Source organism: Ostrinia furnacalis, unplaced genomic scaffold (genome assembly GCF_004193835.3).
Source record: "Ostrinia furnacalis isolate ACB-3 unplaced genomic scaffold, ASM419383v2 OfSCF1330, whole genome shotgun sequence".
Taxonomy (NCBI): domain Eukaryota; kingdom Metazoa; phylum Arthropoda; class Insecta; order Lepidoptera; family Crambidae; genus Ostrinia; species Ostrinia furnacalis.
In genome coordinates this window covers 16,098-23,232 of record NW_021131569.1, presented here as the reverse complement: position 1 = coordinate 23,232, position 7,135 = coordinate 16,098, and positions in this window count along the sequence as shown.

Genomic DNA, 7,135 nt, shown 5'->3' with positions numbered 1-7,135 from the left:
ATGACCAAGTCAATAATTTATGTAAAACGTTAAAGATTTCCTGGCCTGGACTTGGTATTACATGGATCTCACAACTTTTTACCGTAGAACAACTGAGTTGCGAGACTTGGTTTTTTTGACAAGTATTGTTTTTGATGGGATCCCGTTTTACCCCCTTAGGGATCGAATTTTGCAAAATCCCCTCTTAGCACTCACGTTCTAGAAAGAACTCCCATGAGACTCCTAACACTTGTACTTTCTGAGATTTCATGATGAGTGAGTGAGTCAGTCAGTCAGTGACCTTTCGCTTTTATAGATATACTAGCTTTTGCCCGCGACTTCGCCCGCGACCTCGCCCGTGAAATTTCGTTTGTCACAGTCTTATCGTCATAAATTATAGCCTCTGAGTTATTCTGGGTTATAAACAATAATACTGTAAAGTTTCATCAAAACCCGTTCCGTACTTGTTGCGTGAAAGAGTAACAAACATCCAGACATCCAAACTTTCGCATTTATAATATTATATTAAGTAGGATGTAAATTATGTGATGGCACATCATTATTTTTCCTTGGCATGTATAACCTTGAAAATGGCACCTTTAACCTTCGCCATTCCTGGTCTAGTAGATTTTCATATCTATGGCGGGTAAATAGGCCGAAGTGGTTAACCGAAAACTTTTTCGCGGAACTACACTCGGATGGATATTGATAGGCTAACTTTAAACTGGGGAACATCACTTATCTTTGTAAAGGGCCCTTGGGAGTTCGGACTTTAATTCGACAAGTATTGCGGCTTTATTAAGAAGTATTGAGCATTTGTTACATTGGATGCATTCTGCGGTCAGAGCTTCAGGACCTCAGCGCTAAAAAATTTCATCTGGAACGCAACGGGACCACGAACGAACTTCAGATGTTTTGACAAATCCGTATCGCGGTGTCGTTTTGACAGCTAGTTCAAACGAAGATGTCATGTAAACGGAACGCAACTGCGCCTTTGAGTAAAAGCTGACAGAATGCTATTTTCTTTTACACGCAAGTCAAACGCTTATCGAATATTTGCTGTTTTAGTAATTTAAGCTTAAAAAATATGGTGTTCGGAATTTTAATGGAAAGTGCATAAATCCGTTGTTTTGTCTTTGTTTGCGCGTGAACTTTACCGCGATATTAAATTGCACATCGACTGGAATGAAAATGGAGCGTAGCTGGAGTGTGGACTAGAGATGAACCGCGAATGAATTGGAGACATCACAAATTAGCGCAATCGAGGCCCTGGTCATACACAGTCCGCACCTGTCAGTTTGATATTTGCTCGTGCCCGCACCGTGCCCGTACTGTGATCGCATCAGTAGAAAATTTACAGAGACTGACGGCAATGTTGTTCATATAGAATGATGCGGGCTGCGATTCCAATTCAAATAGTTTATTCAGTACATAGGCCTCTTCCCAAATATAGCTTGCCCTACCACCACTTCGGGAGAACATGGGCTGTTGCTGAGAAGAAGTGGTGGAAGAAACTCAATCACCTTTGTCAGCCTCTTTTTCCATCAAATACAGCAATTTATCTTAGGTATATTTTATGAAACGTAATAAGTGCGAGCTAGGCAGGTAAAGTGCACGCATTCTTGTCGTTTACTTTATATCATTTCAAAAAGCTATTTTGACATATTCAATTGGCGAAAAGGTAATGGTCATATTCTGTAGGCCTAAGATGCGCGCCGCGATAAGCGGTTATCACGCTATTTTATCGATTTTGCCCATACATTTTGTCGTCGATAAAAGTTATCACGGCGCGCATCTTAGGCTTACTGGCCACTATATCTTGCTTCATTAATAGACAACAGTGCACTTTCTTGAACACAGTAAAGATTACCCTAAGACATGTAGAATAGAATGCATTTGAGTAAGCCTGCTAGGTATTTTTTTGATCAACCCTTTTAGTCGTATGTGCTGTCTGTACGCAACGACGGGAGGAGCAAGTATCTAAATAAAAATACAATGAACTCAAATGTCCCATCACAAATCTTTATTGTTATTAAAACGCAAGCCAGCCCACGCTGACAGACCGCGGGCACAAAAATAATATTAATTTGTCTGTCGCTGTAACTTTTAATTAAGGAAGGGTCGGCGAATGTGGTTCTCAAACTTCCAGCTAAAAGTCCAAGTCAAAATTCCATCATTTGCGTTGGGAAGCCAACAACGCGCGGGAGGAGACGTGTGGGCGGCGTACGATGACTAACGTCACTTCGGGCCGACAGCGTCATTATCGGCATCGGCTTTGGACACCACGGTCGACGCACGCTTACCGCGTAGTCATAGATAATTTTTGTAATTAGGCTGGCGAGAATTACAGCACCTATTTTCATACAGTCCGCTATTTTATTTATAACTAATATTCGTTAGGACCCTAACAATTTGCATGGACTATTAAAAATCGTGCTTACTTACAAAAATCGTCAAATAATATTCGTCGTTTCAGCCAAATGACGTCCACTGCTGGACAAAGGCCTCCCCCAAGAATTTCCACAAAGACCGGTCCTGCGCTGCCCGCATCCAGGTTCGTCGGTCCACCTAGTGGGAGGCCTGCCCACGCTACGTCTTCTGCCCGTTTAAGCTAGATGGCTGCGACATTATGTACATACAACACGATTTATTTTAGCCTATATTTGGGGTTGGGAATTGGGATGGACTTTAACTTGGAGATTTATAGACTACAGAGCTTGANATCATTTGTGTTGAGAAGCCAACAAACGCGCGGGAGGAGACGTGTGAGCGGCGTACGATGACTAACGTCACCTCGGGCCGACAGCGTCGTCATTAGGGTTTCTGCTCGAGCTTTCTCGAACTCGAGAAAACTCGAGAAATTTGGCTTCATTCGAGACGAGAAAAAATTTACCGGAGCTCGAGAATTCTCGAGTTTCGAATTTGAAGCTTTAACATTCTTGAAAGCCTATTTTCTTAGACAAAAGTAAGTTTTTAATTATTTTATAGGTTAACGTTGCTTTTAGACTGGTCTAGTCTTTCCTTTTTTACCCGACTGCGTGACGCAAAGGAGTGATAATGTGTTTAACAGCCTATGTATGTATGTTTTTTGAAGCACTATAGAGACCAAACTGGGGTCGATTTTTATGATTTGCACGTTAATCGATTCCTCTTAGTCCGGCGAGTGTCACTAAAGACATGACGTTAGTAAAAATTCAATATGGCGACTACTGGACGTCAAACTCAACAAACTATGGCAATCCTGTAAACTTTGTCAAAGCTGATTACGTGACATTGGCGAAATCGTGGTTCTCAAAACCAAGTTGTGGCCAAAATAAAAGAAGAAGAAGAAGAAACTATGGCATGTGGGGTATCGTTAGATTTGTTTTAACTGTGAGAGTGACACTGAGTATATCAAGATTGGAAAATGGCCGATTTTTGGCGCATAATATGTATTTAAAAAAATATCTCAAAACCTATCGAGTGGGGTATCAAAATAAATGGTTTTTTTTAAATAGCTTGCAAAATGTATTATATTCATTAAATTAAAAAAATATTTGAAAAAAGACCCAACTGAGTAAAAAAAAAACATACGGGTCGAATTGAGAACCTTCTCCTTTTTTTAAGTCGGTTGAAAAATGAACTGAAATGATAGAAACAAGACAAAGTGTTCACAAATGCAGTCGGAAACATCAAACATCATCATCATCATCAACAGCCCTTTACAGTCCACTGCTGGACTATGAGCCACCTTCGCGGGAAGAGTAGGGGTTGGTGACAAATGTATTCTATTCTGCCGTCACCAACTACTTATCACCAACAAAAAAAAAAGTCATTGATGCTTCCGACTGCATTTGTGAACACTTTGTCTTGTTTCTATCCTTTCAGTTCATTTTTACGTAGTTGGGTTTTGTTTTTTTGTATATTCGATTTAAAAAAAACCTGTTTTTATCAAATTTCAACCTATTTCAACAATTTTAATTAAAAGACTCGAGACCCGAGAAAACTCGAGACTTTGGCCTCGAGAATTCCCGAAACTCGAGAAAAAAAATAGGTCGAGAAATCAGAAACCCTAGTCGTCATCGACTGCGCTCGGCTCACACACTCGCCTTTGGACACCACCGTCGACAATATTCGTTAGGACAATAACAATTTGCATGGACTATTAAAAATAGTGCTTACTTACAAAAATCGTCAAATAATATTCGTCGTTTCAGCCAAATGACGTCCACTGCTGCAATTAGTGTCATAGCTCACGAGTGAGTACTATCATCATCGGTTGCCCAACGTCCTGTACCTCTAGTACGAAAAACTTTCGAGTTCGTTTCGTTGCGTATTCAAAGTGTCATCGAAAAATTTTGTATGAAAAATTAAACAGCGCCCCCTATATTATAGCCGCCCTAGGGGGCGCTGTTTAATTTTTCATACAAAATTTTTCGATGACACTTTGAATACGCAACGAAACGAACTCGAAAGTTTTTCGTACTAGAGGTACTGATCTGCGCTTCATATTATTCTGTGGCTCGACGCTCTTCCTGGCGCGGCAGCCAAATAAAAAGCCTAACAAAAGCCGGACAGGCCGGACACCATTTATTTTGGCCGGACACCATTTATTTTGGCCGGACACGCAATCAAAAAGCCTAACTATGTCCGGCTTTATCCGGACGCCTGGCAACCCTAGTTGGGATGGACTTTAACTTGGAGATATACACGGGTTGGNGAGCTTGAGTAGAAAAACTTGAGAACCAGTGCATTCGTAATAATTCCAACCCTTTGGTCAGATGTTAGTGGGCCCAGGAATTTATTGTCCCGAATTGTTCTGTGTATTATTTGTAGTGAGACTTGAATTGGGTCAAGCTTTGGAATTTGTACGTTTGACAAAATCACTCTAATTAAAGTTTTCGAGAGTTATTTTGATTAAAAAAAATCACAATTTCTTTTGCAACATTTTTCTTTACTGCTCCTCCCTATTGACCGTAGAAGGCCTTTCTCGACAAATGGGCTATCCAACACAAAAATATTTTTTCAAATTGGGCCAGTAGTTCCTGAGAGCACGTTCAAGTAAACAAACTCTTCAGCTTTATAATATTAGTAACTAGCGGCCGCCCGCGACTTCGTACGCGTGGATCCCGTTTTACCCACTTAGGGGTGGAGTTTCGTAAAATCCGTTCTCAGTGAGCACCTACGTTCTAAAAGGAAACCCCATGCAAAATTTGAGACTCCTAGCACTTGTAGTTTCTGAGATTTCGTGATGAGAGAGTGAGTCAGTCAATCAGTGACCTTTTTTATAGGTATGGATTATGAGTAGGTAAGTTAGTAAAGATGACATCACGAGACACGTCTGGTAATCTGATTAATATAGTAATGGTAGTAACGAAGGATTAAAAGATCGTGAAATAAAAATATAAGGTCACAATGTTCCCTTTTAATTAAAAGCATTTAATTAAAGAACATGCGTTTACGTTTCAAGTTCACGCACTGGGTTTTGACGAGGCGTTTAGCCGAATTCTTATCTCGTGGGTTTTGTTATGTGAAATACTTTATTCTACAACCGGGATAGAAACTATGCCATATAATCGGTTTGGCGTGAAAAAGCAATACACACAATTTTTTTTTAGTAATTTTGTTATATACAAATTACTAATAGTGCATAGCGGAATTGGTGCATTAAGGAGCTAACCGATTTTATGTGGGAAGCAAACATAATATGTCCGGGGCTTGCAAAAGTCGCGTTTATCTTGCACAGTGCGTAACCCAGTAACGCTATCGTCGTGTTTCCAAATTTATAGCTCTTCATAACACTCGACGTTTATTTTGTGAGGGAACAAAATAAGCAGGTGGATGCGTTTGGGCGCGTTGATAACATTGAAATATTAAGGCGTTTTGTACTAGAGGGTAATTATTTAAAGACGAGTTCATCTATTCCAAGAGATGGATACAATAAAGGTTCGGCCAAACCAACAATGCAAGGCAAGGCCAAGGCGATGGCGTGTATGAATTAAAAAGAAAGAAGAAAGAAAGAAAAAATAATTAATTTGGCAAGTTGTAGCTATGAGTTCACATCAACGCGTCATCTGTCATTGGTCGCGGGCTCGCGGCGATCTAATCACGCGTAGTGATCGCCATAGCTATCGCCGACGCGAGTTGCACGCGTTGATTTGGCCGAAGCTTAAGGTTTAATGCGACAATTTCATAAGATCGTCGGTCTACCTAGTGGGAAGCCTCGCTCTACGTCTTCTGGCCCGTAGTCGCCACTCGAGAACATTTAATTATCTGCTCTAACTAGATTCCAAGTGAAGCTAAAATAGCTAGTAAATAAATACTTAAATGAAACAGACTTTCCAAAAACAAATCAATCTATAAAAGCGAAAGGTCACTGATTGACTGACTCACTCATCACGAAATCTCAGAAACTACAAGTGTCAACTAACAATAATAAAAACAACTAGTCAATAATAAAAAGTAACATTAACACAACACACAAAGTAACATCATCAATCCTTTCCCAAGATTTGAATCTAGATGCGGGGTAAACCAATGACATAAACCACTGAACCATCCATTCCTTGAAGGGAAGATTCCCTCCTTCCAGATAGAAACACGCCAATATTCGGTTTTTATATGCTGAGAAAGATGTTCGGAATTTACCGCCTCATTGGACACGGGGCTTGGACGACGATGATAAAAGGAACGCTAAAAATGAAATATATTTTCTCGGAGATGGCAACTTATTCTTGTATGGCCCAGGAAACATGGACACATCTTTTTGAAATGCATAACAACAAAACGGGCCAAGTACCTATACGTGTCGGACTAGCGTCAAAAATTGGGGCACACTGAAAACCAGCGTCGTGGCCTTCCTCACCGTGGGCATATTTTATGCTGAGTGGGGTCCCATTGCGATGGGCATGGCTCTGCTCAGTTTACTTTCTCTTCTATTGTATGTTTTATGTGATACCTATGTCTTTTTTTGTTTTCTGGATCCCCGCGAATCCCCGCAAAATTTTGTCAGTGTGTGCGTGCGCGCCGCATACATATTGGCGCGCTCACATACAAACCGCGCCCGTGCGTTTCTATGAAGATGACCTACTGATTTGTATTTACTCTGATATAGCCAACGAGCTGCTGTCATTTGCACAACATGGTCAAGTAAACTGCGCACCAGGCAGCCGTGACG